Here is a 12,840-nt window from a genome sequence, read left to right on the forward strand (position 1 = left end):
CCATACTCCAAGTGCCTTACCAGACCACTTAAGGCATGGAAATGCTACCATCTCGGTTACAGAGGCAATGATTATCATAAGCCAATAAAGAAACATATTTAAATAATAATTAACGTTTAAAGTGATTACATGCCAAAAACCAAAACCGATAAAGAGATACAAGTTCTCCAAAACTATCTACTATCAAAAGACTATAAAACTATCAAACACAATGAAGACTTCTAAATCGCGTGGTGACTCCTCCCAGCTATCCCATACGCATCATATCATACCTGCTCAATAATCGCTCACCACCCCCGAATGGATCACCACGTTTTAAAACATTTAAACGGGTCGGTACTAATCACACAATTCAATATATATCAACGATAAGATAAACAAACAGCTTAACCATCACACACACACACAACCACACCAATCCCAACAATCTCAATCACCGATCCCACTTTGGACCCGACTACCCACCGATGGGGACCGCAGCCCGTTCCCACCTAAGCCCCGCTCATCATACCGAGCGATAACCCTGTCCCATTAATGTGCACATCCCCTTTCGTGGCGGGTTCCACGAAGGGCGAAACTAGGGCGTGAGATCACTCCCGCAAGTGACCCCACTCAGCCGAGAACGCATCTCGAGAACCATCAACAAACACAACGACAATCACAATCACAATTACAATCATCATATCAATCAACTAACTACAGCACATCACCAATATCCCATTATGGGACTAATACTGAGTAGGAAATCCTACCTGGAAAGCACAACACGCAGACGGTATCTACAGCTGTATCAAAACGGCTCCTCTACGAATTCTCCTCCTACCATACAACACATAGATACTACTATTCAATTACTATTCATAAAAACCCCCAATTCCTAAATTAGGGTTTCACCAATCTTAACAAAACATTATATAAATTACATTAAAAGCTTACCCTCGACGCAAGGAATCCAACGACACAAACTACGATGCAAACCGACCGTCTGAACTCCGGGAATTGTCAAGAACGCGATTAGGAAGAAGAACAAGTTGCTTTCTCTCTTAAACAGGTTTTAGGTTTTGTAAAAAGTGATTTAGAACAATGCCGAATAAGTTTAAATACCTTAATCGCGTAATTAACAAAACCCGAGAAAAACCCCCGTAAAACCGGACACTCGATCGAGTACCCAAGGTACTCGATCGAGTACCCCCCTACTCGATCGAGTGCCCCAGCTACTCGATCGAGTGCCCAACAGGTCAGAAACTATTTTGCGTCGCCACTTACCCTTACTCGACAGAGTAAGGGCTACTCGATAGAGTACCCCCAAGACTATAAATACGGAGTATTACAATATGGGTAAAGTTCTTCCCGGAGATAGCTTTCCAAAGAAAATCCACACTAAAATCATCGGGCTTGTCGGTATAGGCGGTGGGTATTTGAAGACCGAAAACATAGGCAAATTCCTCAAGAGAAAGAACATGGTCTCGGTTGCATAACCTAAACTCCATGCCTAAATTGTTGCGGGCATCCGCCACAATGCGAAGGCTACTCAAGAATTCAAGGGTGAGACTAAGGTAAGTCTCTTCATGAGCATGGAAAAGGTCCCCAATGCCAAGGCCATTGAAGAACGCCTCGGTAGGGTACCTTATCTTAAGGATTTCCAACACCCTAGTGTCAACAAATTGAGTAGGTTCGTATTTCTTACCTAGAAGCTCGACGAAATTTTCGCGTTGGTCGTCGGATATGAAGATCACTTCTTGGAAGTTGCTGAGTTGTTCAATACCTCCCCTCATTATCACATTTCGTGGTGTTGAAGAGGATGACCCCTTGCGCTTCTTTCCGATCGAATCAAACAATTTCTTTGCCTTTCCCTTGGAACTCATGTTGGTGATGGGGGTGATGTGGGTGTTTTTGAGGATATGAAGGGGATTTTGAGGATTGAAGAGAGTGTTAGGGTTTGGTAGGATGAGGAAATGAGGGAGAAAGGGGGGTGTTTAAATAGAAGAAGAAGGGAATCCCAACGGATAGGGTTGGACTTGACCCGATTTTTCTCGCGTGAACAGTACAATCCGAGCGGATCGCAGTCGGGACGGACGGATTCTCGATGGGCAAGACGGGCGTCTTCTGTAGAATCCGCACGGATTCTAGAATAGAGAAATCTGTTGGTTGAGAAGCAGGGACAAGACGGCCGGATTTTGCAGAAGACGGACGTCTTTATCAGGACGGACGGATTCCTTCTAATCCGCACGGATTTTGGTGTAGATTAAAATCTTGCTGTTGGACGCCATTTGGGACGGGCGTCCCGAGGAGAAGACGGACGGATTTGGTGGGACGGGCGGATTCTCTTGAATCCGCTCGGATTCTTCCTCAGTTTCAGCTTTTTCTCTTCCGCGGGCCCTGGACGGGCGGAATTGCTTGGATCCGAGCGTCTCTGCTTCTTTCTCCTTTTTCTTTCTTCTTTCGTGAAATGATAAACCCCTTTTTTCACTGATTTTCTCCTTTTTCCTTATCTTTTCTGAAATTTGCTCATAAATCATGTAAGATGACTCTCTCTCTCTCTCTTCCCTCTTATGCAAAGATTTAAATGCAGAAAATATGTACAATATTATACAAAATAAAGGGTTCAAGAAATATCTTACAAACGGTGGTTTGAGGTAGGACTCCACCAAACTAGTTCAATTTGTAGAAGTTTTTATCCGTAGAGCTTAAGGCTCTTAGTAGAAGATCGAAAGCTTGTGAGCAAGCTCCAAATAAGCATAAGTATGGGTTGCTCCATTTGAAGATGAAATTTGGCCAAGGAGGCTTGTAAAATGCTCTTTTTCTTGTCTCCTCCTTAGCGTTAGAGCTTTCCCGATGCTTCAAGTAAATACATCCATGATTCTTGTTAAGATTAAGCGTGAAGTGTGGTTCATTTTCATCCGTGGACTTCCACTTACCAACTTCTCCTTCAATTTTGGTGATGATGATAGCATTTTGATTCTTCAATCCTTCCAAGGTGGAAGGAGAGTCTTCATGACTTTGCTGATTGGATACCATAGGAGTTGAGATTATGGGTGCCAAATCTTCACAAGTAGCCTCACGAGCAATTTTCTCCTTGAGCTTTTTCACCAAATAACTCTTGTAAGACACTTTGGCTTTTTGGAGAAGATCTAACATATCCTCTTCAATGATCATTGGCTCCATGATAGGTGTTAAGTGGTCTTCGTGAAGGATAAAGGAAGGACGTTCTTCTTCATGATAAGGTATCTCAAATGTCTCAAGGATAGGTTCCTCAAGCAAGGTGATATTGTGAATCCCTCTAGGTTCATCATCATTGTTATCATCTTCATGTAAATCATGAATGGGGGCTTTATCTAGTTCTTCTTCCAACACCTCAACGTTCATATCAAAGGACACACCCTCATACTCACAAAGGTTAAGAACATTTGGTTTGCTCAACCTCATGTCTTCCTCATCAAATACCACACTTTCATACTCACAAGAGCCCAAAGAGGTTGGCTCTTCCCACTTCTCGTCTTCCATATCAAAGGTTACTACTTCAAACTCGCATTCATGCGCAATATACAAAGAATGGTTGTGAGTAATTGCTTGGAATTCTTTTAATTGGTTAATTTGAATCTCCAATTCCTCACTTTGGGAAACAATGCTTTGAAGGACATTGTCCCTTTTTTGGCTCTCCTCTAGCATTTGTTTGAAGAGGTTTTGTTGATCTCCCATCATTTGGAGAATCATGTTTTGAATGGGTTCATCTTTTTGTTGTGGGTAAGTGTGAAAGTGGTTGTATTGTGGCAATTGAAAGTCATTGTGAAGTGGGTATTGAGTGGGTGGTTGTTGTGGATATTGGATGTGGTGATTTTGGTGGGAAAAATTGGGGTAATAGTTAGGATTTTCGTTGTACGAATAATAAGGTAGGTTTGTGTTGACTTGCTCCTCAAACTCCCCATACCCATAGTCGTACTCCAAAGATCCACCACATACTCCATAACACATGTCTTGAGTCATCATAACTTAAGACAAGGAGATAACTACAAACACGGAAACTACACGAAAAATGGTAAGAACAATCCTTGAGGAACAAGTTCCTCAAGGTAAAAGCACAAATAAAAATAGACAAACAAGTAAGAACTTAATCACATAGCACCATCCCCGGCAACGGCGCCATTTTGATAAGAGTGTCGTCGTGGCTCTCAATCAAACACATTTATAATACTCAACATACAACTAGTTAGCGGTAAGTCGAGGTCGATCCATGGGACGGTGTGCTTTGGGTTCTAAGTCTATCTATCTCAATTTATGCTAGTGTCACAATTTGGTTGGGTTTGTAGTTGTGTCTAAACTAATGCAAGCAATATAGTAAAACAAACAATAAAAGGAGAGATGTAAACAAACGATTAAAAGTGCTAGGATATCATGGGGTCATGGGGGATTCATGGTGTTGATCATACAAACATGTTTACAAGGTTGCAAGCAATTAGTGTTGTGGGGGAACCGAGTTGGGTTATGTCTTACGGTTCTTAGGAAGAGTTGGGTCCCGGAGCCGAATCGATTAGATTGTACAACACCTACAAGTCGACTTACTTTCCTCCTAATCAACTTCTATGCATGGTCTAACAAGACTCGAGTTGGTTTATATCTTACAAGTCAAGTTGAATAGATAAGAGATGGTAAAAATGCAAGGATTCATAGGCTTAGCATTTCATCAAACATAACATGTGCATAAAGTTGACATCACAACAAGCAAGCAATTTGATTATGAAAACACATTAGATTAAGCATGAATCAATCCCATGTTGGTTTCCCCTTCTTACCCATTAATCCTAGCTAAAGAAACTACTCACTCATTATCATGGGAAACATGTCATTAATGGTGTCAATCATCACAACAAGTATAAACATGATAATAGAATGAAGAAATAAACAATAAAGATTAAAGAGTAAAGGAATTATACCAACTTAAGATGATCCAAATAATAAAGCAAGAATAATAGAAGAAACTTGATTGATTGATGGAAGGTTGTCAATCTCCCAATAATAACCCAATAATCTTCAATTACCCAATAATAAACTTGAATAATAAACTTGAACAATAATTAAGAGAGATTAATGTGTAATTTGTGGAAAGATTAAAGAGTAATCTATTCTAATCTACTCCTAATTTAATCTAAAGAAGGATTTTCTACCCAAAAACAACATAAAGGAGCCCCCCTTTTGATTATTTACAAATGGGGTATTTATAGTGGAAATTAGGGAGGATGCATTAGGGTTAACTAAGGGCTAAACTAGTAATTACACTTTTGAGATTTGAGCAGGGAGCCTCCGGGATTATCCGAGAGAAGGGCTTCTCCATTTCGTAGCTTGAAGAACGAAACTGTGCTGTGTTGTGATCCGTGCGGCTGGGAGTCGGGACGGCCGGATCTGGGATGGACGATCCGAGCGGATTCAGGGGAATCCGGACGGATTCCAATGGGGAAATCCGAGCGGATTAGAGAGCAGGACGCTCGGATTGTGGTGATGAGACGGGCGGATTTCAGACAATCCGTTCGGATTGTTCTTCAGCAGTGGTTCTTCTTCGTTTCTTCCCTTTTTGCTCAATTCCATTTTATTCTTTCGAGATTGGTCTTTAATCCTTGCTTCCCCTTCATACTAGTCCATCTATTATCGTCAAGTAGCCTCCAAATGTGCACGAAAGACGGGAATTTCCGCCTTATTATCTCCTTTTCTACAAAACATATGAAATGCGATAGAAAAGCAAATAGGAAGGTTTTGACGGATAAAATGGCCATGAAATGCTATAATAGTATGCAAAATAGGCTCAATTAGGGGACTAAATGTGCGCTAATTATGGTCACATCAGCTGCTGATGTTGGTTGTTGTCGTGGTGGTTGCTGGTCGTGGGCGTGAGTGGTGGCTGGAGTGAGGGTGGTGCATGATGGAGAGGGTGGTAGTGTTGGACGCGGTCAAGGAGCGGTGTTTGGTAATCGTTTAGTGGGGATAAGCACACGGTTCAACCGTGTGTTTGTGTGAGTGGTTGTGAATATTTGAGTGGAACTCGAGACGAGTTTTAATTAGTGTATAATGGGTTATGAGTCGGGATTTGAACCAAGTAATTGGCAGGTAGTTCAGTCGGGATTTGAATTTAATGATATTAAATTATATAGTCATAATTTAATTAGGTTAGTTAGTAATTAAATTTAATTATCGTAATTAGGTGCCGACTTCATGGAGGATCACATTTATATCCGGTTGCTTTATTGTTTAGCGGGATTACTAAAAGGTAGGTTTATCCTACTAAGTTTCGATATTGTGTATATTTACTAAATAAGTCATTTTTCATTAATTGCATTGAATGAGTCGGTAATTGGCATGTTATATGGCATCTTGCATATTTGTGTTGTTTTGTATGTCGGAGGACATGGTTGGTTATTGTTGTTGAGGAGACATGAAGCGGTTGGGAAACCGTCTCATGCTCGGATTGCCTCTTGGAGCTTCCCACTCCAAGAGGGATGTGCACAATAATGACTTGAGTACGGAGGGACTCGTGAAGTTGAGACACGACGTCTAGATGGGGACCCGATTGGCTTCCGGGCCCGGTACGTGCGTGTCCCGGTACCTATTTGTGTGGTGTGGTGTCGTGGGCGTGTCCCTGGCACCGGTGGTTGTGGGTACGTCTGGACGTGTGCCGGTATTGTCGTGGTGGTTGTTTGATAGCGTTTCATTTATATCATAGTCATGTTGCATACTCACACACTTTGTGTCGTGTCTTACTTTATTTATTGAAACTGTCGTGTTGTGTGTTTGTGTAATTAGCACCTATTTCCGGGGTGGCCTGTGTTGATCCATATGATATTTTCGATCATGTGGGGAGCAAGTTGAATATAGGTTTTGCTTGTTGACTTGATCGGAATATGGGCCGCGCCTTGGACTCGGAGTCGAGTAGCGTAGCATAGATGACATAGATGGTAGTCGACTTGTAATTTGTATAGCTCACATTTATCATTTGTTTACGCTTATGTTATCACTAAACTTGTTATTTATATAAAGAGTTTCTTAATTGTAATTCGGATTTCACTGCCTCGGGAAACCAAAACGGCAACATTCCTTAATTACCTTAGCCGGGTAAGAAGGGGGTATTACAGATGTGTTATTGGAATCTTCTTGATATATAATTATAGTTGGGAATTCATGTGTTTAAGTTTGAGAATTATATCATTCATTGTTGAGCGCTAAATTATTATAAGTAATTTATCGCTGTTTATTAGATTACGCATCTACAACTGTGGCTCGAACCCTTGCATTCAAGGGTAGATCATAAAGTGTAGGAGGGTAGTTACGACCTCCAAGGTACCTTAAGGTACTAATCTTGTTTTCACATAAACAAGTTTTTGGCGACCACAGTGGGAGGATTAAGATAATTGATCCTTATAATATATTAAAGCTCATATTACAGTGGGAGATGTACTCAACTACATCTAAATCTAGATGAGGGAAGCGGGCGATCAAACTAAGGGACAAGATGCCCATAGTGAAAGAACATCTTTACGCAAAGTATCTAGTAATGATTCATTGAAGATTACCCATGAAAGGAACTTGGAAAGTCTTCGTTCTAGGTCTACTCCTAATGATGAATTTCTTAATATACATGAAGAATCTGATCACGCTAGAAACGTGGCAGATGACATAGATGATACAAATAAGCATTATCTACGTAAACTACATAAGAAGTATGTAGGATCTTTGAATAATGTGTTGATCGAAGTTAGGGAGGCCATGAGAAATGATTTCCATGAACATTATCGGCTCCTAACTTAAGAAAATGCTAGAGTTTTCACTAATATTGTGAGATCAATTTTTGAAAACCTTGAAGATAATTAATCAAGGGAATTAGTAAGGATGTTGCAAGAGATGAAAAGTCTCTTAACCGCTACTCAAAGGGTTTTGTCACGTGATATTGCCCAAGAGGTTATTAGTCACTTAGAGCCATTGATACATAAACATAATAGCTTGAGTGAGCTGTTATGTAGATTGTTGGATGATGGATTCCAAGAGATGAACACATGAATTAACAAAGGAGAACATATTAGGGCGATCCTAGAACCATTAAAATTGGTTGTAGTGAGCCTAGATCATCAAATCCTTTAAGTACTCATTCAAGAGTTTATGAAGCACCATATGGACCATCTGGCATCAGTGATGTGACTCATATTTGAGCACATTTAGTCCCCTAATTGAACCTATTTTGCATACTATTATAACATTCCATGGCCATTTTATTCAATTCCTTCCTATTTGGCTTTCCTATTGCATTGTATATGTTTTGTAGGAAAAAAGATAATGAGGCGGAATTCCCCCTCTCCCGTGCATATTTGGAAACTTTTTGATGATATTGGAAGGACTAGTATGAAGAGGAGGCAAGAATAATGACCAATGATGTAGGAATGAAGAGTATACAGAAGGATCATAGGCTTAAAAGCAAGGATGACGAGAAGGAAGCCATTGCAAGAAGAAATTGCTCGGAACCCAAACAAGATTTGATTTTTTGGCTCTGAAAGTATGCTAGATGAAACGGCGTCAAAAAATCAAGTGGTCTAGGCTTTTGAATCACTCCAATAGGAGTCCGGATGAGAAAATGACGTCCATTTTACAATCCGAGCTCAAATAGACAAGTTGTCCCGGGATCCGCGCGTCCCGAGACCAATCCGCTCTTCCCAAGCTGCAGCGCCATTTTCAGAATAGTCTGTTTGTGGATATGCGCATTCCGAGCTCAGGATGAGCATCCCAGTCCTAGGATATGTGCATCTCCTTCGAGAGGAGCATTTCCCTACTCAACACTTAGCAATGTTATTTACTAATCTACCCTTGCTTAACCTAATGATGTACCACTATATATACTCCATTTGTAATAATCAAAGGATCGAGCTTTCTTAGATTAAATTATCCTTCCTTAGATTAGATTAAGTCTTCATTAGGAGTAGATTAGAATAGATTACTCTTTAATCTTTCCACAAATCAAACATTAATCTTTCCTTAATTATTGTTCAAGTTTATTATTGGGTAATTGAAGATTATTGGGTTATTATTGGAGAATTGACAACTCTTCATCAATCAATCAAGTTCTCTTCTTTTATTCTTTGCTTTATTATTTGGAATCATCTTCATAGGTATAATCTCTTTTACTCTTGCTTTAATTATTGTTAATCTTCCTTACTTGTTCATCATGTTTGGCTTTGTTAGTATGATTGACAACCTTATTAACATGTTAAACTTGATCATGAGTTAGTAGTTTCTTTAGCTAGGATTAATGGGTAATTAAGGGAAACAAACATGGGGAATGATTCATACTTAATCTAATATGTTTTTCATAATTAATTTGCTTGCTTGTTGTGATTTCAACTTATGCACATGTTATGTTTGATGAAATGCTAAGCCTATGAATCCTTGCATTTTTTACCCATCACTTATCTTTTCAATGGGACTTGTAAGACATAAACCAACTCGAGTCTCATTAGACCATGCATATAGTTGAATAGGAAGGACTAAGTCGACTTGTAGGTATTGTACAATCTAATCGATTCGGCTCCGAGACCCAAACCTTCTTAGGGATTGTAAGATATACACTAACTCGATCCCATCACAATAATAAGTGCTTGCATAGAGAACATGTTTGTATGATCAACTCCCATGAATCCCCTAGAACCCATGATATCCTAGCACTTTTAGTCATTTGTTTACATCTTTCCTTTTGTTGCTTGTTTATTGCTTTTATTAGATTAGAATCATCAACCCATTACAATTGTGACAACCCCCAAGCACAACCATAATTAGATTGAACAATTTGAGTACCCCCCGTCCCATGGATCGACCTCGACTTAACCACTAACTAGTTGTTTTTTGAGAATTATAAATGTGTTTGATTGAGAGCCCCAACGACACTCTCATCAATCAGAAACCGGATGTTTGAGTATGGTAAGTCATCAAGACATTTGGGGAATAACCAAAATGTATGTGGACATAAGAGTCGTGTGCCCATTGAGCAAGGTGTTGATTATAATGGTACTCGTTCACCAGGGCTAGCGTTTGATGTCACTAGGATGACGCCTAATCAGGGTGGGTTTCCTACACCCAACGCACAACCCTTAGAAGGGAATGGGGGGCTTGAACCTCCATTAGGTTATCCTCCTAGGGATAACCACGCCCAACCTCCACCGTTTATGAGCGATTGGACGGGCAATAGGTAGACCTCAGAGCCTCGGGATTTCAGATTTCAGATCTTAAACTGTTAAGATGAAGTTGGTAAGCTTTTAAAAGCAAAGTTTATCCACCCAGGGAAATATGTAGAGTGGATTACCAATATCGTTCCAGTCATTAAGAAGAATGGGAATATTAGAGTGTGCATTGATTTTCGAGATCTAAATAAAGCCACTCTTAAGGATGAGTATCCTATGCCTTTGGCTGATGTACTCATTGATGCCACCACAAGGCATAAGTATCTAACTTTTATGGACGGATAAGCTGGGTATTACCAGATAAAAATTGAGGAGAAGGATTGTTATAAGATATCGTTTAGGTGTCCTGGTTCTTCGGGAACATTTGGATGGGTGGTTATGCCATTTGGATTAAAGAATGCGGGCGCCACGTATCAGCGAACTATGAATTGTGTCTTTCATGATTTAATAGGCGATTCAATGGCCATCTACATTGATGATGTCATTATCAAGTATAATGAATTTGATGAACATTTGTTTCATCTTCGACAAGAATTTGAAAGGATGAGGAAGTTCAATCTTAAAATAAATCCTTTGAAGTGTGCTTTTGGCGTTAGTGCCGGAAATTTATTTGGATTTTTGATTCGTCAACGAGGAATCGAAATTGACAAGAATAAGGCTAAAGTAGTGATAAATGCTAAACCGCCATCTAATAAAACGGAGTTGCAACGATTCGTTGGGCATGTGAGTTATGTTAGACGTTTATTGCCAATTTAGCTGGAAAAACTAAGGTTTTTTCTCCGTTGTTGTGATTGAAAAAGGAAGATGCTTTTGTTTGGAACAACAGTCATCAGCAGGCGTTTGATCAAATTAAAAAATATTTTATTAATCCACCTGTCCTAATTTCTCCTAAAGCAGGGAAAACCTTAGGCTTTATTTGTCAGTCGCCGATCAGTCAATTGGTTGCATGTTGTCTCAGGGGAATGAGCAAGGTTTTGAACAAATCGTATTTTACTTAAGCCAAGTCCTTTAAAAAACAGAGCAGCGTTATACTAATTTAGAAAAGATGTGTTTAAGCCTTTATGACGCCTCGGTTAAATTACGACATTATTTCATGGCTTATACTATAGAAATAGTACCGGCGATGGACGTAATAAAACATATGTTGTCTCAACCTTTATTGAGAGGATGTTTAAGTAAGTAGAGTATTCATCTGCTTCAATTTGATTTAGTTTATATTCCGAAAAGAGCGATGAAAGGTCAGGTATTAGCTGATTTTCTTATCGAGCATCCTTGTTTTGATATACAAACAAGTGATAATAATAACAGTACTCCCAGGGAAATGTATTTTTTATGGATCGTTCACTTCAAATGGATCGGGTGTGGGTGTTGTTATCTCGTCTCCTAAAGAGAGAATGGAAATTAACTGTAACTTTGAATGGGTAAGGTACTAATAATAAAGTGGAATATGAGGCGCTTATTACTGGTTTGGAGAAGTTAATTGAGCTAGGCGCCCTCCATGTTCGAATCTTAGGTGAAACCTGGTCGGACTCCCTTGGGAGGTTTAGCTTTCGGTACTTGTCGTTAGGAGCACCTAGACCAAAACAATACTTATAACTTCACAAACAACTCTACAATTAGTAAAGAGGCAAGTAAAGGTCGGATCCCAAGGGACGGGAATTGAGATGAGATTTTCAATTGCAACTAGCGGTGTCTAGAGGTGTCACAATTTGGGGTTTGAATAGAAGATCACTAAACTAAATAGCAATAAAAGTAAACAAGCAAGATGATTAAAAAGGGATGTAAACAATTGATAAAAGGCACTAGGGTGTCATGAGGTCATAGGGGATTCATGGGAATTGATCATACAAACATATTCTAAAATTATAAGCAAGAAATTATTGTTGTGATGGATCGAGTTGGTTTATATCTTACAATCCTAGGAAAGTTTGGGTCCCGGAGCCGAATCGATTAGATTGTACAACACCTACAAGTCGACTTAATCTTCCCTACTCAACTATATGCATGGTCTAATGAGACTAGAGTTGGTTTATGTCTTACAAGTCTCATTGAAAAGATAGGTGATGGGTAAAAAATGCAAGGATTCATAGGCTCGCATTTCATCAAACATAACATGTGCATAAGTTGAGATCACAACAAGCAAGCAAATAAACTATGAAAACATATTAATTTAAGCATGAATCATCTCTCATGTTGGTTTCCCCTAATTACCCATTAACCCTAGCTAAGGAAACTACTCACTCATTATCATGTTGAACATGCTAGCAAGGTTGTCAATCATACCAACCAAGTAAAACATGATGAATAAATGAAGATGATTAACAATAATTAAAAAGGGATTAAGATAATTATACCTACTAATGATTCCAATAATAAAGCAAAGAATAATAGAAGTACTTGAAGATTGATTGGAAGGTTGTCAATCTCCCAATAATAACCCAAATAATCTTCAATTACCCAAAATAAAAGATGAACAAAAGAGAGATTAAGGAAATGAGATTTGTATTAAGACTTGATTAAAAGTTGATTACAAGATTAAAGAGAGATTAGAATGATATAAACTACACTAGAGATTGATAAGAAGAACATGATAACCTAATTAGACTAATGGGGTATTTATAGGGGGGATTAGGTA

Source organism: Silene latifolia, chromosome 7 (assembly GCF_048544455.1).
Source record: "Silene latifolia isolate original U9 population chromosome 7, ASM4854445v1, whole genome shotgun sequence".
NCBI classification, from domain to species: domain Eukaryota; kingdom Viridiplantae; phylum Streptophyta; class Magnoliopsida; order Caryophyllales; family Caryophyllaceae; genus Silene; species Silene latifolia.